This window comes from Cryptomeria japonica, chromosome 4 (assembly GCF_030272615.1).
Source record: "Cryptomeria japonica chromosome 4, Sugi_1.0, whole genome shotgun sequence".
Lineage (NCBI taxonomy): Eukaryota > Viridiplantae > Streptophyta > Pinopsida > Cupressales > Cupressaceae > Cryptomeria > Cryptomeria japonica.
This window is the reverse complement of record NC_081408.1, coordinates 212,218,792-212,241,851: the sequence shown is the minus strand read 5'-3', so window position 1 is coordinate 212,241,851 and position 23,060 is coordinate 212,218,792. Positions and strand designations below refer to the sequence as shown.

General features: G+C 37.6%; 1 protein-coding gene across 4 annotated transcripts in view; it reads left to right on the top strand.

The window, feature by feature from the left end:
- The window catches only part of LOC131061159 (uncharacterized), a 128,243-nt gene that overhangs the window by 82,837 nt on the left and 22,346 nt on the right, over positions 1-23,060 (top strand). Inside the window, exon 5 of one of the 4 annotated variants that reach the window (XR_009372284.1) lies at positions 12,491-12,602. The exons of the other annotated variants lie outside the window; for them this stretch is intronic. The gene's annotated coding sequence lies outside the window, so the exon portion shown is untranslated. The remainder of the gene's footprint in view (positions 1-12,490; positions 12,603-23,060) is intronic. 4 annotated transcript variants of the gene reach the window in all.

The window sequence follows — 23,060 nt, the reverse complement described above, 5'->3', positions numbered from 1 at the left end:
GCACCAAAACATTCTTATGTAGAGGTATATTACCCCTAAATGAAAGTTCTCTGTCCATTCCTAATTCCTACACCCTTGATTCTTCTTTCCTTCTTTGCCACTGATCTGAACTTGTAGCTACCAAGTTATCTTCGTCTGCTCCGGGTACACCCATAAATTGTGTGAAGGAAAGGAGCTCACGTATCATCTTAGGAAGAGAACAATACTGATGATAGCTGCTCATAACTGTATCATTAAATATCTTGGCAAGAGGCATCTTACTTTTTCGTGTTAGAGAAGATGAAACTTTTGAGTGCCCAATTTTAGTTCTAGCAATGGTATTTACCTGTAACTAAACTGATATCCCAACGGATCCCGAAGGTCGAAATAAAGTTTGTTCTCAACAATTTTGGGATTTTGGCCAACGTATTGTCTTACTAGCTGTCAACTGTAAGCATAAATGTGTAGGCTGACAACTACCCAATTGTTGGTATGAATTATCAAAACTTTTTATCAAATACCCAGATGTTGGAATGAATTATCAAAACCTTTTACCCAGTACCCAGATGTGAGGATTTTTCATAAACCCTACAGGCTGGCAGGATGTAGGCTCTGATACCACTGAAAGATCCCTGATGGATCCCCTTGCTGATCCGCTGTAATTTTAAAATAATAAACTATATTTTTCTTGTGATTTTGCTGATGGTCTTACAGAATAGAGAGAAGTTGCAGAATGTTTGGTTTCTTTTTGTATTTTTTTGAATATATAAGCAAGTAATGAATAAAGAACAACAAATAAGGAAGGAAGCTGAAACAAGTAAGAACATTCAATTAAATCAGAATTGATATAAATCGTACTAGGCAGATTTCTGATTTATAATATCCAGATTATTCCCTATGCACTGGGGATGTGCTTACATCCGATAATGGCTTCAACTGAAGGGTAGATGATGAACACAAACCAAGAACACCAGCTATGGCTGAATGAAAGTCTTCACCACTTCTAGCGTAAAGTGCACCTGCTGTAATGGTGGCATCAAGCTGAAACAATCACGTCCCAGCTGGGAAGTTCAACCACCCTGTTGAAACCCTCACCAAGCAATCTGAATCTCCGGAAGGAATAGTGCATACACTTTGACCAATAATGCTAATGCCAAAAGAATCCACTGCCAATCAATAGCTGAGGGCTACGTCCCAGCTAGTACCAATCATGGGGTCTGCGTCCCAGATTGAAGAATTGCTCTACCAGAGCAATATTGCACCAAACAAGTTTTCAATATGTAAAAGATAATGAGAAATTAGGCTTCCTTCTCCTTATATCTCTTTCCTTCCAAATCGAACCCTAAAGATATATGAAAAGTGCGCTTTAATATAAAGTCATATTTCCCAATATTGGGCGCCCAAGTATAGAAAAAACACCACTTTTTCAATATAAAATAACTCCAAGCGCCAAAAGGACCCTGGCAAGTGAAAATCATTTAGAAAAGTTCAAGACCTTTCCAACGAGCTATAACACATGGGCATACGAATCCAGATGAAGCCAAAAACCCCTTATTACTCCGAAATGGCTATATACATAACCTTATTTAAAATATTAAAACGCTAACTTAGGAAATATTTAAATATATTAAAAATATAACCCAAATAGCTACAGAAAGCTCAAAACACACCAAAAGCCTGAAACTGAACCTGTCACTTGTCTGTGACTGATGTCGGAAATCATGGATCAACTGGCAGTCTCATCCCTAAAATCTAGGGATGCTCCTAGAAACTAGGAAACACACCCAAATCTCCTGAAACTGAAACCAAGGAATGGTCTCATGGAACCCCAACCCTGGATGCTGTCATAACCTCTTAAAAGTAGGAACAACCTCCTAAAATGTAGGAATTGCCTCCTAAAATCAAGGAACTGCTCCAAGCTACCTGTAAAGCCAAAATCCAATCACTATAAGCACTGAATGAGTCCCAAACAACCTCTGCTAGCCTACGAGACTCCAATGATAGGCCAACTCCTCCGTCTCTAATGTCCACTCTAGAAGGGGACATGACACCTAACGATTATGGAAATCGTTGTTACACGTAACAATAATTATTACGGATTCTGGGAATCGTGAAATACTAAACGATAAGAGAAATCGTGGTTGTATGTTAAACCGAATAAATGTTTGTCCATTGACATGCCTATACTGTAAGGTATATAATATGGTGCAATTTGAGTTTAATAAGGTAAGTACAGTAATCATAAGTGCAAGCCTTTTAGATATCGATCTGCCTCATATAGAAGACTCTCATACAAATTATGCATTAAGTTGTATTCCCTTCATATGTGCAGCGACCTGTATTCAAGAGTTCATTGACATATAAGTTAGTAAGAAAAATAACTGCTTATGTATCAAATCTGATCCAAACTTTAACAAAGGCATCTAGAATATTTATAATTGAAGTTTATGCTCCATCTAGAGGTTGCCTCCTTAAAGTGACATTTTTAAGATAAAAGCATATTGTTTCTCATTTTTGCAATATTTCTATGTTAAACATATTTTGTTTGGTAGATTATGTGAATCAGTATAATAACAGACTTTTACTTTTCAAAACTTGATTAGATGCGATATCAATATCCCAAAAAGCTTAATCAACCACACATGCAAGATCTCGCAAGTAAGAACACAAATGAACACACAATCTATGTGGAAACCCTTGCGGGAGAAAACCATTGCAAAATATTGCTTTTTTATTGAAACCTTCTTACAAATTTTTTAGGCACCAACCCATAGGAAACTTCAATTAACTCTAGAAGATTTGTTGGCACCAACCCAATGGAGACACCAACCCCCACAACTGAGCACCAACTCAACAAGATACACCAATCTCTTTGAATGAGAGGCCCCAACCTCCCAATCTCGCAATAAAGTAATAATAGTGTTGGATCTGCCCTAGGCCCTGTTGATGTGTTTTTTATGCACATGCGAACAGAAAATAAAATACCAAGGTATCTTATCCTCTCTTGAACATAATCTCTCGGATGCTGAAGATTTTCTTAAGGATCATTCAAGAAGACTCCAAGGTTCTTATATGGATGGTCTTGTTGTGACGTATTGGCACATCACCCTATTGCAAATTGGGACCCCTACTTTTTTTTGCTTTCTAGGTTTTTAGGGTTTTCTCTATTAGCCTTTGCATTTTGAGTGTCGCCAGGGGGATCACTAGGATGGGAGGCTCTGCTTGAGCCAGGGGGAGTCAGCAGGTGCTCCAAGTTAGGGTTTCTTTGAAAGTCTCCCTTAGGCCTAGTTTTGCTCTTGTTGCTAATAGTGTCTTGTGTGAGTTTCAGGAGGTCAATGAAGCTTGGTGAGTGAATATCATCTTTGAAGGTCTTGAGTTAGGTCAAATTGGCGAGTGATGAAGTTTGGAATGTCATCTTGATCTTCAAATGTCTTGAAATTTGGCTAAGTCTGGAATGTCATCCTGATCTTGAAATTTCATTGTCTGAAAAATTGAAGAGTCCTCCAAAAACTAGATTTTGCATTATAACTCTTGGAGGTCCGAAACCACTCTCAAACATCCTGACAGTATATATAGAATATAACATAAAGTATAAGACTTAAATGTTATATTCCATATATGAATCTTGACGGAGAGACCAAAATGTCAAATTTCGCTCCTGACCCTTCCAAAGGGTCCAAAGTGAATTTCAATTTCGCTCTTGACCCCTTCCAAAGGGTCCAAAGCGAATTCTTCTATAGGACATTCTACTTTGACCCAAACTTAGAACTAACTCATTCCCAAGCATTATTGAGGGCAAAACACTTATTTGGAGTGAAGAAATATGAAAATGAAGTCAAGATTTGAGCACAAGGAGGAATTTCGATCCTTAAAATCTCTATTTTTTCCCCAATTTTGTATCAAACCTATTGTTGATTGAGATTAGAAACATCGCTAGGCATGCATTTGAACAATTTGTGGTCACAAAATGTGAAGATTTTGCCAAGAATGCAAATTTTGCTCCTGACCCTTCCAAAGGGTCTAGAGCAAAATTCCTTATAGGTCCTGTCCTTGGCCAAGGTCCAAAGCGAAATCCTCTTTTTTGGTCTTTTTGGAGGTCAAATCAATGATGTCTTCAGGAGAAAGCGATTCAAAGGTCAAGAGAAGTTCAGGGCAAGGAGATGAGGTCTAAATTGAGCAAAATAGCAAATCTCGCTCCTGACCCTTCCAAAGGGTCCATAGTGAAATTCTTATAGGGCCTGTCCTTGGGGAGGATCTTGAGCGAATTTCATTCTAATGCCTTTTTGTTGATGATTTAAGGTAGAAAATGCTATGTGAGATAAATATATCATATGTACTTAATCATCTTTTGGTTTGTTTTGCAGGTGGAAGAAAATCAGGCTAGGACAAGGACGACACATTTTAGTCCCATCACTATTAAGGACACTTCAAAGGCATGGAGGAGGACTCAAGGTGTTTTGAAGCGTTGGAAGACTTCAAGTGTTCGAGGAGTTGAAAGCTAGCCTCAAGACCTCATTCTACCACATGATGATAGAGAAGAATGACACTTCAAGGCGATTTATGCTACCAGAGAAAGAAAACTTGACAGTGAGGAAGCCCCATCAAGCACATGGAAGTCAAGGAGGCACATCATTCATCTTGTCAAAAGACAGAAAAGAGATCAACCAAGACACATACGTCAGACAAGGTGGCATCCTAGCCATTTTTCCTCCAATTGGATTGGTCCACCTCAGCATGTCTAGATTCAATGTACCTGACTCATCGGGGACGGCATAAGCTTCGGTGTACCTACCCCTGCTTCCTATTGGTCCTCACTCCTGGAGTGTAATTGTCCTCACTCCTGGAGTGTAATTTTCTCATTGGCTAAGGAAGTTTGTTATAACAAACCTTAATTAGGGTTTCTATTCTTTAATCCTAGCCATTGATTCTAAGTCAATAAGAGCTGTCAAGTTGTAAAGGGCTCTCTATATAAAGCCTTGGCTCCTCATTTGTAAGGGTTAATAGTTAGAGAATAGTTAGGAGTTAGCAAAAGAGCGATAGTCAGTAATTAGTAGCTCAATAGTAAATATCATTTTAGAGTAGAGTAGAAAGAGAAGACAAAGATCGTTGTCAAGACATTGTTGTAAAAGATACGTAAACTTCATTGAAGGAATGGTGAATTCTATGTGTCGATTCTACAATTTGCATGGTCTCTATACTTCTCAAATTTAATTTCATGTTTTTAGATGAATGGAAGAAATTTTTATGATCAATGGTGAAATTTGTATATCCATACTACCAGTTTGTTGATTGCAAACTTGCCTTGCGTAGTCAACTAGAATCATTCAGGTTAAGCTTAACTTCAATTATCGCTTCTTCATTGATATGCATCAACCTGATGGTGTCTATGCTTGTATCGGTGATCTGAACATCATAAAGCTTTCCTTAGAAGATCGCACTAGCCTTGTAGAGATGATCCTACCATGTCAAAACAAGACTTAGTTAAAGTTTCATCAAAGGTCATCCATTGCTCCTACATTCTTAGTGTTAGAATTAGATTCCTCTCCAACCCTTATCCTTTTTTCCCTTTTAAAAAAATCAAGGATCAGTAAAGAGCCACGTTCCAGTGATATCCAAAGTAAATCAGACACTCAGGTCATCGAGTGTAAGTCTCCTTGTGATTCGAGCAAAATCACATCATATCGCAAGAGCTTATCCACACGTAGAGAACCTACAATCAGAACCTTGGAGCTACTCTGATTGATCCTTCTGCGAGATCTTTAGCAGTCGGGGAAGCTTTGTTCAAGAGAGGATAAGATACCTTGGTATTTTATTCTGTGTTCGCATGTGCATGAAAAACACATCAACAAGTCTCTACATGTGGATAAGCTCTTGTGGCATGATGTGATTATGCTGGATTCACAACGGGGCTTACATTTGAATGCCTGAGCGTTTGATTTGCTGGAACTCAAGTCCTATCTACTCACCGGGGAGAACAAAGAAATAACCAAAAGGTGTAGGGTTTAGAGAGTCTAATCTAAGACCTAGAATGCAAGAAGATAGATGAACGACTAGGTGGAGTCCTACTGGGCTAGGTCTCACCATTAGATTGAACAATTCGACACCAACTCAGTGCAATCTTCTAAGGGATGCTTCAAATATGTTCAAATCGTTACACCATCAAACACTGATCACCATTCAAGTTAATGCATGAACAATTGACGCATAACAATTCGAGATTAAGCTCATTCAATGCTAGTTGATCACGCAGGGTGCACTTACAGTCAGTAAGAGGCTAGTGGTTTGGACTAGGCAGATTTCCACGCGAGTGCATTCAATAACTTCTTTCATTCAATCTAATCGTTTACAATCTAAAACGAAGATTCAACAAGAAACCATGCATATTGCAAAGAAACAACACACTTCACCATAACTTCAATGAAAATGGAGTTCATTTACAATAAAGGCAACAATTTCTTGCCTTCTCTTCCTACTCTACTCTAATTGCTATTCTATTCACTATTGACCATTAGCTATTCTAACCTCTATTAACTAACTATTAACCTTTACAAATGAAGAGCCAGAGCTTAATATAGAGCTCTTTACATTTCAATGGCTCTGATTGATCTACAATCAATGGCTAGGATTTCAAGATGAAAACCCTAATTAGGGTTTGTTACAATAAACTCCTCTAGCCAATGAAAAAAATCACATTTTCTAGACACTTTGATGTGGAGTCTTCTGATTGGAGGATTAGTGACTGGGATGCCACCTTGTCTGGTACTCGCTCTGTGATGACCTTGGTAGATCCTCCTTCCTCCTTGATGTGCTTGAGGAACAATGTACCTTTCCTTGGCTCTCCTGTGCTTGATGAGGCCTCTTCACGGTCAAGTCACTCCTCCTCTGGTGGCATTTCTCTCTTTGAAGTGTTTGTAGGATGCTTCTTTCGATATCTTGCGATTTCTCCATGTGATGATGGTTAGCTCCATTGCTTGCAACTCCTTGAACACTTGAAGTCTTTAGCACTTTGAGTCTTCTTTTATGCGCTAAGGGGTCCTTAATGTGAATGAAGCTTGAAGAAGACCTTCTTGTCCTCGCGTGATCTTCCTCTAACTTGGTCTTGTTGATCTGCAAAACAAACAAAAATGGTGTCAAGCACTTATGATATATTCATCCTAACATGGTATTTCTCACTTCAAACCATCAACAAGAAGGCATTAAGATCAATTTCGCTTTAGACACTTTGGAAGGACAAGCCCTATAATGAAATTCACTTTGGAACCTCTCTAGGGACAAGACCTATAATGAGATTTTCGCTTTGGACCCTCTCCAGGGACAGGACCTGTAATGAGATTTTCGCTCTGGACCCTCTCTAGGGATAGGACCTATAATGAGATTTTCGCTCTTGATCCTCTCCAGGGACAGGACCTATAATGAGATTTTCGCTGTTGACGCTCTCCAGGGACAGGACCTATAATGATATTTTTACTCTAGACCCTCTAGAAGGACATGACCTATAATGAGATTTTCGCATTTTGCATTTTGCACAAATTCTTCACTTTCTCATCATTTTTCTTTACTTCAGTTGTCTCCAAGGCATGATAACATGCTAGTTGAGGTTCCAAGGCATGAAATTAGTTCATATTTGAAGCAAAAAGGAGGGTCTTAGGAAAATTCGCTCTGGACCCTTTGGAAGGGTCTGGAGTGAAATTTGTCATTTAGCCTCAAATTCATCATTTCCTTTGCTTCAATTCACTTCTCAAGGCAAGTACACATCAATCTTCCCTCAACTACTCCATAGGAACAAAGATCTTGGTCTCAAACAAGGAGCAAAATAGAGGTTTAGGAAATTTCGCTCTCGACCCTTTGGAAGGGTTAGGAGTGAAATTCTTCCTTTAATGCTATTCATCTTCCATCCATCATTTCTTTGCCTTGAACCTAACTTTTCAAACCTCCTCCTATCATGATCAAGTCGATTCACCATCAATTTAGGTTAAAATAAGGTTCTTTTAGGTGCAATAGGAAAAATAGGGAGTCCTTCTAGGAATTTCGCTTTGGACCCTTTGGAAGTGTCAGGAGTGAAATTGGCGTTCTTAGGTTCAATTCACATTCAATTTGCCTTGGACTTGTCTTTTCTACCCTTACCTTATCATACTCAAGCCAACTTGCTCTCAAAGTGATGTCCACTCAATGCTTTTGGTGAGGAAATAAATCTTTTGGAGGATTTCGCTCTGGACCCTTTGGAAGGGTCAAGAGCTTAGAAGGAATTCGCTCAGGACCCTTTGGAAGGGTCAGGAGCGAAATTGCTCCTTTGGGCTCAATTTTTCCTTCATTGTCTTCATTTTCAACCTTTCCTCATCAAAAACAAGTGTTTTGCCTTCAAAAATGCTTGGGAATGGATTAGTTCAAAGGTATGAGCAAGGTACAATGCTTCTTGAAGAAATTCGCTCTGGACCCTTTGGAAGGGTCAAGAGTGAAATTTGGCAAGTATGTTCAAATCCCTCACATTTAGTGATCATGACCTTCTCAAATGCATGCCTAAGGGTGCCTCTAAGTTCAATCAAGCTCAATTAAAACTTTGGAACCTAATCTTAATGCAAAGAAGGGAGACCTAAGGACATTCGCTCTAGACCCTTTGGAAGGGTCAGGAGCAAATTTGAGGAATTAGCCTTTAGATATCATTCAAACATTCAATATTTCACCCTCATTCACATTGCTCTCACCTTAGGACATGCTAACAAATCACCTTAAGGAGGTCCCTAGTTCAAAATGTTGGATCACAAGCACATCCTGACAATTTCGCTAAGGTACCTTTGGAAGGACAAGACCTAAAGAGGAATTTCACTCTAGACCCTTTGGAAGGGTCAGGAGCGAAATTTTGCTTTTTGGCTTAAATTCCTCATAGAACTTCATCTCACTTGGTTGCAACTCACTTCAAAGGTATGCATGAATCAACCTTGCCTTAATTAGGACAAAGATTTTGACCCAAACAAGGATATCAAAGGAAATTCGCTCTAGACCCTTTGGAAGGGTCAGGAGCGAAATTTTTAATAATGCTCAAATTCATGACCTTTTCTCCAAATTTCAAGTCTAAGTTTGTCCAAGGCGTCCAAAGGGTTCGAGCTAATTTCCTCCACACCTTAAAGTGAAGGTTTTATCTAGAATAGGAGTCAAAAGGGAGCTAAGGATGATTTCGCTCTTGTCCCTTTGGAACGGACAGGAACGAATTTGACAATCTAGCTCAAATTCCCCATTCAACTCTCAAGCTTTCAAGTCTAGGCTTGGTCGTTAAGCATTTCTAAGGGCAAAATAGGTCAATTTTATACCAATCAATGCCTCGAGGTAAAAGAACTTCATCATTCATTAACTGGACCAATCTCAAACCCTCAAAGGGAAGAATCATTGAGAACACATACTCACAGACCTCCATTCACTTCCTTAACTCAATGACATAGGTCTCAAAAGGCAAGACTCCTAACATGATACAATGACTTCCTCGAACTCAATCAAGACTCAAGCCTAGAAGCAAGTCCTAGACCCAACCAAGAGGAAGCTTTCAACAGAGACCTTGACCTGAACCACCTACTGACCCACTTGAGCCTAAGCAGACCCTACTATCCTAATGATGTCTCTGGCAACTCTTCAATGCAAAGACTAATAGCCAAGAACCTAAAAAACTAAGCCAAGAAAACTAACCCTAGAAAGCAAAAAGCAGGGGTCCCCATTTGCAATGGGGCGATGTGTGAATACGTCACAACAGGCCCCTCCAAGGACTTAAACAAAATCTGCCCACTTCTTCACAAATCTGCCTTGAATCTCTGCTCTCAAATCTCCACTGAGATCTGCAATATGATCTTCAAAATATGCTTGCAAATCTGCAATATCTTCACATGAATCTGTACTATGATCTTCAATGATGTTCGCTCACAAATCTAACTTGAGTTTCCTCCAATATTGCTTCACAAAATGAGATCAAATGTGCCTCATAAATATGCTCAAATATTTGATAAATAATTTCTGCAACGACTCTTTATTTCTGCCCTTCATACAGGAGTAAATCTACTCTAAATCAGAATGATATTACATTTGAATTGATGCACAATAACCTTCAAACATCTCTCATTTATATCTCCCACAAGACACCTCTTTACAAAAAGTTGTAACTCCTCAACACTGGTCAGCCAGCAAGCATGATGTTTTTTATTTTTATTTTATAGCTTAAACTTTCTTTGCCAAAAGGGGCACACCATAAAAGGAGGTCGTCTCTCTTAGTGGGGGGATACAAAAAATTAATTAAAAATATTTTAATTTTCCTTAACAAAGGGTGGCTTCGGGGGTCTGTCTAAAAATAAAATATTATTATGCCTTAAATAAGTCACCTTTATCATGGATGCAATAATTTAATATTTGTGCAATTTAGTAAATAAATTGCCTTTCCATTATCTATGAAATCTTGATCTTAGTGCCATAAATTTGGCACACGGTAAACCACATGCCACTGATTGGTCCTTCAACATCAATGACAATAAATCCAGCAGATTCATTACAAGTGGTATTGGGGTTTATTTTGACATGTGGGGTTACGGCCTACCATGCTTTGATACCACTTGCAAACGCACAAGCAGCTTCACAATTGTTCTATTGAGGAGTTTGTAGTTCTTGGAAGGATCTGCAACCCACATGGGAATCCACCAACATTCCCTCTAGGTTTCCCTATCTCAGGCTTTGAGGACAAATTTTTTCACAAGGAAAGGCATGTTGTGAACCCCATTATACTATTTGTTAGCTAGTGTATATTGGATGCATATGCTTTGTAAGAATCTCCCTAGGTAGTAATAATAGAGGTAGTGGGTGCCTTTGGCAAAACTTAATATATTGTAACCGCTCACATAGAAGGCATCTTGGGTATTTGTAATTGGGGTGTGTGCTTTATTTAGAGGTTTCCCTCTTGAAGTGGTGTTTTGAAGATAATAAAAAACATTCTGTTTCTCTCATTTCACCCACTGCTACTTTTGGCCCTTAAGATAAAATTCTCCAATCATGCTTTTGTTTGAGGCACATTAAGGCCTCTGACCTATAGTGATATCATCAAAAACCTTATTATCACCTCATGAGTCAATATTATGGCATAGTAATAAAATCAGTCTTAAGATAGCTACAAGTAATGATTTGCATTGATCATTACTTTGGCTAGTGAACCAATAAAATAAAGTTTTTCTGATTTTTCCGCTTATAAGCTAGGTCTATCTACACGCTATAATTGTATTCCGTATTAGCATTGCAATTCATAAATAAAAATATCTTCAAAGGCAAAACTCATCACTTTGATTCCCTGCTAGTGATTTGTAGGCTCTCTCCTAGTCATATAATGCGTTGTTAGAATATAATTCTTGGATGGTGATATTGGAAGAATTGTCTAATATGGCACAAATAATTCTAATAAAGGATGGTGTACAGGCAATTCAAGCTATTTGGATTGCATTTCAAGCTCTCAGAAATGAAGGTAAACCTCACATTATTTGGTTATTTCAATTTGAGCTCCTTTAGTGAACGCCTTTATCAAGTGGAACATCAACATTTCTGGAATGTGAGGTCTGCTTGATGTGATTATGAAGAACTTGCATGTGTATATTGTGTTATATAAAGACCAACAAGGCAAATGGGACTGCGACATTAGAAGGGTTGGTCATCAGCTGAATTTTGATTCGTTTGACTAAAACAAATGGCAGTGTTACAACTGCTATAGTTGACTGTAATAAATACTGTTGGCTACAGTAAATGTTGTAGGTTTTATGTTGTGAATATTGAATGTGTCAAAATCCTAGGAATAACTATTGCCTTTGGTGCATTTTGACAAATACTGTGCAGGCCATTGCTTCCTTTGGATTAATAGTGGTAACTAGGAATGCATAAATTTTAGGCTATATGAAATGACCTGAATGAAGAGTTGTAGAAATTCTTGGTTTCCAAATGCAATTGTAATGAATTTTGGCTTATGCACAGCAACACAAATGATGTGAAAGTGATTTGTTTGTCATGTCCCTTTTCCAAATAAAGCTAAGGAAATAATTGAAATAATATTTTAAGTTGTTCTAATAACTTTATTTTAAAAGGAGCAACTTCTTGTTATTGTATTTTAAATAAAGGGCCAGTGTAATGTTAAAAGCGGACCTAATAAAGTGTTGTTGGGAAAAAAGGGCCAAAAATGATGTTTTATTACTATGTTACTTGTTTGGGCCTTAGTTTGTTCTGGGTCTGGTCTGGCCGGGATATAGGTTTGGATTCAAGTCGACTAGGCAAACCGGTAGAGAATTTGGAGGCCTTTCATACCCAAGCAGTGAATTTACTACCTTTCAAATTTTTGTAATTATATTTTGACTTTTCAATTTGACTAAGTCCCATAAAAATCCCCCAAACCCTAAAATGTGGATTCCAATACATCTTAAAATCAAAACAAATATATTTGTGAATGCAAACAAAGTATCAGTTATCCTTGCTGAACTTTCATTCTTGCTTTCCATTGGATGAATAGAGTTGAAGGTTGATCAATGAATGTTCCAAAGCGGTTGATTTGCTATTCCTATGCATTTGCAAGAGCCCATTTGTTGCCAAGGAGATTGTAGTGGAAGTTTTCTACAAAAAAGGTGGTTTTTTTTTCAAGCTTTTGTTTTGTTTTTCTACATTGTCTTTTACAAAGGAACTCTCGTGTTTTTCTTTCGTTCTCATTCTTCTATGAATCTATAACACATCCATGTTTTTTTAAAGTCAAGGTAAGTTATATACATATATTTTTTGTTTTCATTTGTTTAAATTCTTTGAATGTGTCGTTTATTAAACTTCTTGTCATAGGTGTTACAATGGCAACTGGTTCTAGCTCTTGGGGCCGACCCCACTTTAAAACATACCCAAATTACCCCTTTTGGAAATATGTTGATAAGGTATAGTAGCTTCTAGGTGGTGGGGGTTACGTTTGGATTTGTAGTGGGTGCAATATTAGGAATTTGATCTCATATAGTTGTGTGAAAGGGCATTTGTGCCACATCCTTGGACCAGGCATCAAAGCTTGCCCATGAAAAGATGGTGTACCCATTCCAAAATTACAAGTCATGGCATATATATATTAATGAGCAAGAAAAAATATATAAATAAACAAACTACAAATCAAATCATCCTTTGTTAAAGAAAGGATCTTGAGGAATGAAGCCCCCACCACTGTCATCTAATCTTCAACCTATAAAGAGCCATCAATTTTTGGCTACACTTGAAAAACCCGTGGATTTTACATATAAGAGATCAAAGGAACTGTTGGAAATGACATTTCAAAATGAGTCTCACAAGATTGTTGATCATCACATAGCCAAATGTCTCTATGCAAATGGATTGACTTTCAATGTTGTTCGTTCACCATATTGGCAACAAATGGTGAAAGTAATTAATAACGCTCCAAAGGGTAGACGGGCCTGGGTTTTGAGGTATGTAGTGCATTACTGGAAAACAAGGTAAAGTTTGTAGAAGAGTCATTGAAGCCAATAAGGGATTTGTAAGCCAAAATAGGGGTATCCATCATTTGTAATGGATGGAAAGATGCAAGAAATCAACCATTGATCAGTGCAATTGTATTGTTCCCTAAAGGGCATTTTTTTTAGAGTAGTGGATTTTGAAGGGGAGTTGAAAGATGGTGCCACAATCACTTCATTCTCTGTTGTGTTTGTTGGAGTAATTTTAGGACAATTATCTAATTATTTATTAATTAGGTCCTTTAATCGCGTTTTCACTTAAGCTAAACTTAGGCACTTTATTTTTATCTAGATGTTATGCTTTTTTAGTCCGAGTTCACTTAGAGGCACTTCTAGTTAGCTTTTTTAGCTTGTAGTTGATCTCATTTTAGCTCATACTTTTACATGGCTTTAGTTCTTCTAATTTTAGGATTAGGGCATCTCTTGCTTTTTATAAAGCAATTCATTCATTCATTGTAATTGTATCTCCAATTCTTTTGCGCAATAATACGGATTTCTCTAGTTGTTATATAGCATACAATTGTTGCTTGATCTCTTTTTTGTGATAGGTGTTTTGCTTGCAGATGATTCTTGGCTCCTATAGTTGATCATCAACTTTACATGGTATTAGAGCATTAGATTTGTCAAGTCCTATTTGCATGTTTGAGAGATCCAAGCTGGGGTGAATTTTTTGTGCACATTGGGTTCAAACAGAGGTTGCCATCACATTTACAACGTAAAAAAACCCTAAGATCGACTGTCATTTCATCAAAATTGGAGCAGTAAAAAAATTGGATCAAATTGGTCGAGGGCACGTAAATCAAGGCTAAATCCAGCAGCCAGAAAAATATGGGAACTTTAGCGTGAAGCAGAGGCCACCATCATGCTCAAAAGGCCCAAAAGCCCTAAGATTGCCTATCAAATTGTCAAAAATAGAGATCGGACAAATTTGAGGCAAAACAATTTGAACACAAAAATCTATGTCGTATGGAAGTCCGTACTTGCTGCAGGTCTGATTTCAATGCAGGTCTAAGAAAAACTCTTCCATCACCTTTTTCAAAAAATTGAAATCATTTAGTAAAAATTTCAAAATTCATATCTTGCATTGACTTTCTTAATAAAAGGTTTTTTTTTTAAAGTCAAAAGAGGACAAACCTGCATACTAGGCTGTCCAATCAGACTTGGGTAATCCTTGCAAGTGACATCAGCAACTTTGACCTTCTTTTTGGTAGACCTTGCTAAATTTGGTGTTTTTCTATTTTTAATGCCACTTCTAATTTTAGCGAACATCCTCTATTTTTGGCTTCCTTTGTCCTAAAAGAAGCAATTGGTTTGTTGGCCATAACTTCGTCTTACGGAGACGAAATTGGGCAAACGAGATATCATTGGAATGCTGGTTTTAGTGCCAATCTTATTCTGTAGATGGTTTGATTATATTTTGCACCAATTTTCTGTACAAGGCCGCCAAAGTCAGCCTTCAGTTTCACACTTCCGAGGCCATATTTTGCACATCCGAACTTTGTTTTCCACTTCCATACATCGTCAGAAAGCTATTAGAGTCCTCTATTCAAATCTCAAGTCTTTTTTTGCATATTTTTCATAGATATTGAAAGATCTCAATCTTGTCCTTTTTGGATTCTTTCTTGGAAAATGTGCAAATCAGTTGTTTTTTCAGTGATTCAAGTAGAATTTTTTGGCATTGAGAGGATATATACTACTATATCAGTTCATTTCTGTAATTCTAATTTTTCATGGATCCAAATCAAATTGTTCCCCTTACTCCATTCAACTATCATGGTTGGCAAAAACATATGGAGATTCACCTGAAACATTAGGGGTTATACAGAGTGACTATGCGTACAAAAGTTGAGCCTACGGGTGCTGCTAAGAAGTGAAAATGGTTTAATAGGTGTGATGAGGCTTTCGGAACATTATGCATGTCTATCTCTCCAGATCTTCTCTTTCATGTTGTGTCATGCACTACACCCTATGAGATATGGACTAGATTGAAGTCCTTGTTTGGAAAGCAAGATTCATTGAGGGGTTTTCAGTTGGAGAAAGAGCTTATTGGATTGAATCCTAATGATTCAGACAACATCCAGGACTTCTTCACCAAACTCAAGTCTCTCAGATTATAGTTGAAGCATTGCAAAATTAAGGAGGACTCTCAGTTGTTTCTCTCTATCCTTGCCAAGCTTGGTCCTAATTATTCATTTTTTGTTTCTACATTTTATGCCACTAGAGATGCTCGTGGTACTCATTATAACATGCCTTCACTTGATGAGTTTGCTTCTCAAGTTGCATGAGAGCAAACCAAGTTGGTTCAGATGGGGAGATTGAAGTCTTCCAAATCACACGCTTGTGTTGCTTCCCAGAGTTCTTGTTGGTGTGCATTTTATTACCCACCAAACACATAATAAAATGTCCAAAGACACTCTATCCTCTCTTGAACAAAATCACCGCATATGCTAAGATTGTGGGAAGATCATATGGCGATTCCAAGGTTTCTTTTGTTAGGTCTTGATGTGTGGATAACCTCAATGGGCATTGTGATATGTTGGTAGTATACAAAGCGACTTGTGCTTGGCTCATTCAATTCACAATGAAGATCTATCGTTTGGTTCTTGGATCATGGACTTGTTGATGGTGTTTTCACACACAATGCAACACAGAATAAATTACCAATGGCACTATCCTCTCTTGAATAAAGACTCTCAAATGCTGAAAATTTGCAAAGGATCACTTGAGGTGACTTCAAGGTTCTTGATGTTAGGTCTTAATGTGTTGAATAGCTTCAATGCTATGATGTGATTTACCGTACCTACAAGGGGACTTACGTACTATTATGACTTTCTTCAAATGATGTTGCAATATCGCTCCTCCTACTATTATTGATTGTTGATAAAAGAAATGAAAAAGAGAGTAGGGTGTAGGAATGTTATTCTAAACTAGGAGTGCAAGACAATGGACAATCTCTAGTGAGCTCAACTAAGCTTTGTTTTGACATCACATGAACATCTCCACAACACTAGTGCAATCTTCTAAGGGGTAGCTCAATGATTTTCAAATCACTAACTCAAACATAGACACCTTCAAAGTGAAGCATATCAATGATGAAATAATAATTGAAGTTAAGCTTTGGCTGATGAATTCTAGTTGCCCATCCAAGGCAAGTTTGCAATCAACAAATTGCTAGTAGTATGGATAATGGAGCTTCACTTTCAATCATGCATGTGTCTTCCGTTCATCTAAATTCTCAAAGCAAATCTATTCTAATATTTTTTTTTTGATTATAAGCTCTCACAAAGGTATGAAGGAACAAGCAAATGCTCTAAAACTCAATAAGTCACCAACACTTCAATGATTTTTGATTTTATTAATTTCTGAAACATCAAGCAACAATTCCTCAAAGCCTTTTGATTGATCTCCTTCCCTAATTTCTAATCTCAATTCTGATTTATAATGAGATACAAATGAAACGAGTTGAGCTTATATAGAACTCTTCATTACAATGGATGGCCAAGATTGAACTGAAATCAATGGCCTAGATTTTGCCACCTAAATCCTAATACCTAACTTATTGCAGAACATTAAATGCTAACCGATAGGAATATGACATCCATTTGGCACAAAATACGAGAAAAATCCTCCAATAAGAAAAATGATGCCACGTAGGATCATAACAAACTTTCTTCTAGAATCTTGTTGCCCTTATCCTTTTCTATTTTGCAAATTCAATGAATCTGGATGTCATGGATTCTATCTTGGCTATTGGAATTATAGGTAGATTCTTCAGTTGGTCTTCCAGGTAGCTGATCTCATCAAGGTTGGTAGAAAAGGTAGTATCCCACCCTGGTCCAAGATCTCTTGTTCTACTGGCAAGTAAGGTGAATGAATGGATAGCATCTAGTTGTTTCTCAGAAAGTGTTCCATTTGGTTCAAAGAAGAGAATTTTCACTCTATTTATCAAATCTTCTGCAACAATGTTAACTCCATTCTTGTTCCTCTCAAGAATAATCTCAACCACTTCGAGGATCTTATCATGTATTGCATTGATTGCTTGATCAACTTGAGTGCAATCACCATTGATGTCCTCAGATATGAGTCTCCTCATTCGAAGCAAGTTATACCATAGTTGGAACTCTGGTGATTGCCCATCCTTCAGTATCCCTTCTCTTATGAATGTTTGGTTTGGTGTAGTCTTCATTACTTGCAATATAGGGATGGTGAAGTCTCTTGTGTAGACAAAGGTGTCATATGCTACCTTTATCAAATATCCTCGCTAACTCCCTCACGAATGCCTTTGCCTTTCTAAATGTCTTGGTGATCCAAGCATCCAACAATTGTGCTAAGGCCTTCTTCTTTTCAAAATCATCAATTGTATCTGGAGCAGGTAGCGATGATAGTGAAACTGATGGATCACATTGCCTTAGTGGAACCTTGAGTTGTTGGAGCTAACCTCTCAATATGCTATTCTCTTTCTCTAACTTGATATTCTTCTCAACTTCCAATTTGAGCATATCATGAATTGTTTTCACCGTTTCATTCATATCTTCCAATGCTTGATCATTGGTGGGAGGACCTAGATTGATGGTCTCCAAATCAAGCTCTTCTGTTGTAATCTCATCTTCTGGCTTTTCTACTCTTGGAATGGCAACTTCTATGATCCTCGATCCTTCTTTGTCTCTTGTCATCTTTGACATCCTTGTGGCTGTCCTGTCATATTCTTGATTTCTATCCAAGTAGTTTCCTAGGTTGAATGAATCTTGCTCTTCTTCTACAATCACCTTTTTTGACAATCTTTCTATAGCCAAGCAAGAATAGCTGATCTCTCCTCTTCAAGCTGTATCTCTTTCAATGATTGTTCTTCGTGCAGTGGAGATGTTACTTCCTGTTCATCATCATCTTCGATGTTCACATATGTATCACTGCCTGCTTTGTCAGTGACTGGCTTAGGTGAAGCTATCTTGTCTTGTACCATTTCTTTCCCTCTATCTGTAGGTTCTCTAGGTTTGTTCATAGTGCCTGCTCCAACTATTTGATTCATCTGTACTTGGTGTATGGATGAAGTACTAGAGGAAGGACGAGGTGCTTGACTTGACTTCAATTTCTTCTTCGGATGTTCTTCATTTACTTCCTTTTGCCAGGATCCTTTGGAATGAAATGATTGAGCTGCACTCTCATTATGACTCTCATTTTCCATTTCTTCATCAGACGATTCCTTATTTCCCATCATTTGAAATGTCACCTGAATGCCTCGATTACTCAATATATGAGTTTGTGCCTTTGCCCATCGTTTTGTGTTGAAATGATAAACTCCATCAAATCCTTCAAATCTCTAATCTTAACATCATTCCAATTGACCTTCATTTACTTATTCTTTTCCTTCTCATACATCGGTAGGAGATACTTGCCATTGTCTTGTGTCTGACCAGGAACATTGAATACCTTAGTTGCTCAGATAATATCAATAGGTAGCATGGAACACATCCTCTTTCTTACTTCCAAATCATTTGATGCATTCATGAAGTGATCTTCTAGGTGTAGCTTATGTCTATGTTTCCTTCCACTGGTCTTCCAGATGCTGCCATAGGGATCAAAATTGTCTCTAGCAGTGAATGGCATGAGGAGGAAAGACTTTACTTCTTCATCTATCTTCTCTGCTGCTTGTAGAGATGGGCATTGTAATGTCCCTACTAGTTAGAGATCATTGTCCTGCAAAACAGATTGTTAGAACACAACAAAATGTATACATAACTAATCTAATTTGCAATTAAAGTTCAATTACTTAATTAACACTAATTTCAATTCCTAAAAAGGATACGAGTGCAGCACTGGGACATGTCCTTAGGCGGTCGTGGAGCTCGCTTTCTTGGAACCCATCTTGGTTCCAAGCCATATCAGGAAATCGAAGGTTAATTCGATTCTTGTCTTGGATGTAATTTCTTACACCCAAGCCATCCAAGGAATCAAAGGTTAATTCAATCTCTGTCTTGGACGTAATTACATACACCCAAGCCATCCAGGGAATTGAAGGTTAATTCGATCCCTGTCTTGGACGTAATTTCTTACACCCAAGCCATCCAAGAAATCGAAGGTTAATCGATTCCTGTCTTGGATGTAATTTCTTACACCCAAGCCATACCAAGGAAGACCATCATATCTGGTCAATTCCTTGCCTTGGATGATGCATCTCATCATCCAAGTCTACCAAAGAGGACCGACCAGATTAGTCTCTTCTTGGATGAACTTTGTCAACCAAGCCATACATATATGCATATAGATATTCAGTTTATACTGCCTACCAGGGATTATCATAATCCCTCCATTAGGCTAAGGGAATTTCTTCCCTATAGCCTCCATCATATAATCACATTAATATTACATTTTATAATTCATTACTGTTTTCCATTCCATAATTTACGTCTTCATTTACATATTCTTTAATCTTTCAAACGATCGTAAATATACATACATATTCTACATAGATACCTATCTTTATTGCTACATTCATATAAGTAATCATTAGAGATATATGTATTCATAAAAATGCATTAATATATATGTGTGTGTGTGGCACACACGTCCACACACATATATACCTTAAGACTTCTTAACCCCTCTTACCTGTATGCAGATTGTAGCTTGCGGTTGGAGTTCGCACTGTAGATGTCCCCTGCAGATTGGGAGGCATACCACAAAGAACACAAATGTTACTTTCTGTAACTTGATAACAATTCTGATCTGATCTTATCAATGGCGATGTCCCTAGATGCTTTTGATTCCTTCCCTTTATATCTCTCAATTTGAGGGAGAGGTCACACCTCTTCATCATGTATGCCCTTTGGCAAGAGACATACCCTTTCACCATTAGCACCCTTTGAAAGAGTGCAACTCTTCATTATTTCTACCATTTGAAAGGGACACAACCTTTCATAATCAGATCTGCACTTATTATTTAAATCAGATCTGCACTTCTCATTTCCAAATTATCCCACCTCTCAAATGAGGTTTTCTTCTCCCTTTTATATATCATTGTTGAGGGAAACACAACTTTTCCTTTCATGTCTTTTGACTTTTCATCAACTTAATTAATTTTTAATTAATCATATTTAATTATATCATTTTATATTTTAATTTTATTATTATCATTTATTATTAAATTCTATTTCAAAGTGGAGATATTACAGGCATACCTCTAAAGATTTTCCCTATGAAATAGGAAAAAGAATATTCGTCTTCGTTTTGTTCTTTTGTACTTTGTTGGATGTCATCAATTGTCTTATTATTTCAAGCAATATTAGCTTGTTAGTGGGATACCTTGGTAACATGAGAGGTGGGCAAGAACATCCTTGAACTCTTATTTAAGTGAACTTTGGAAACTGAATGAACCATGCACCAAATTTCTCTATCAATTCTTTTGCTTCTGGAGATAGTCTCTTGTGAATGCCACCTTGTAATGTCCTCGTGATATACATAGTGAAAGCATCATTTACTCTTCTATAGTGAGGCTTGTTAAGATAATACAACTGTGGATAAGACTCACATGTTCTCAATTGTCCTGATCTTGTGCTAACTGGTCTCTTGTACATCAAACCTGTATACTCATGCCCAGGCGAGAGAGTATATGATATATTATCCCATGTAGAATTTCTTTGTCCTCTCCAGTCTTTTAAGCTGCACATCAATGTTGTTACTAATAATCTTTGCCCAATGGAGTCTTTCCTTTCCTAATGACACTATATCCATGAAGTAGAACATCCAAGGTTCAAACTGAAAGGCTTGTGGAATCCCAAAGACCCGGCTAAGAAGCGTGATTAAATCTTCAAACTCCTCTTTGAAGTCAATTCTGTGAAGCCGGTTTGGAAGTTTGGATTGATGAGCTCTACTCTTCACCACCCAATATTTGTTGATTATCTCTTGGCATCAGTCGAGTTCATCCTCATAGACTGCCATGGCAGCATCCTTTCTCTTGTGTATCATATGGTTGAGTTTACGTATTTGGAAAGGTTCACTAATTGCATCCTCGGAGAGGTAAGTGAGCTCTCTTCCATAAGGTGCCTTGATCATCCTCCTATTCGGATCATAATGCTTAGCGCACTCCACAATAAGCTCATTGCACTGTACTACTAAAGGGAAGCCTGCTCTCTATCATCATCTTGGAGAGGCCTGACGGTTTGGTGGTGTATAATGGGCCTTGAAACTTGCTCATATCGATCTGACCTAGGTTGGGATTGCCTACATTGTCCCAATATGATGTAATCTTGGACTTCACAATGATGTTCTTGGAATCCTCCTTGATGAGAGCTAGCCTCGCTCCTGCCATCCTGCACCTGTGAGAATTGACTAAGTTAGTTTTGTAATATAATATTCTCATATAAATAAGAATCGACCTCCTAGGGTAAAATGATAATTCATCACAATCTTTCAATATTGCATAAAACCCTAGGTTGCATCTCTAATCCTTGATTGATCAACACCATTCTAAGCTAATAATAATTCCTTGAGATAATCAAATACAACAAAAGAAGTCTCTCACACTCAAGATCATATAAAATCGATGGACAAGAAACTAGATCAGCATCACAGATAGTCTGATTTTATAAGGAAAATCACCAAATAAGCTTTACCTAACACCTGCAAATTGATTTATTATGAACTGAAATTCAACTTTAGGGACCCCTTCAGCCAAATCAAAAGTTCTCCAAATGAATATGTTTTGGCTAATTGCTGATCTTTAGATGTAACTTCTGTTGATAAATGATAAATTCAGTGCCAGATGCAGAAACAAATCGTTGACATCAGTCTTGCATTTGCTAAATGAATGTGAATTCGCCTTGTCTATAGATGAAATTGTTGCCTTGACCGATCGCTGGTCTCTGTCACTCTTCAAATGAGATTGCTGTGTATGTAATCAAAATGGTGACCTACTTCTGTAGCTTAATACAACTGCCTTACACCTTAAAATGCATGGCCATGGAAATGAAGTCAATCCACATGGGAATGAATTCGCTATCCTCCAATCAAGATCACTGCTGACATCAAATAATCAGAGAATGAGTTCGCTGCAGTTGATGATCCAAATTGCTGTCCTCCAAATGAAAATTGCTCCATCGCTATCTAGAAATCAGAATCACTCTTCCCTCCAAATCTCCTGAAAATGAATTTGATGCTGTCAAAAGGCAGGTTCACTGATCAAACTCGCACATGAAGGTCTGCAGTCACTGTTCAAGATGAATCACCTATGTTTCAATTCGCTGGTATCTACTTATTGCAAAGTCTCCACCAAGGAAAGACAAATTCGTTGACAATAAAGGTAGTTTGCAGGGCAAATTCACTGAAGCTTCTATCAAAATCTCACAGATTCAATGATGAATCACTGTTATTCACTAATCGCCTTGATCGAATTGCAAATATAAAGATAACTTTGATGTTAATTTGAAAATTTAAAATGATCAAATTAAATCTTATAATCGCTTAAGGAGGTTGATACCTCATCACATGCATCAGTGATTTTTATTTAATGTTGTTTGATTGGAGTGACAAATACTTCGACCATCTTCATTTAATATTTGGGGATATCAATTATGAATTTTAAATGACAGC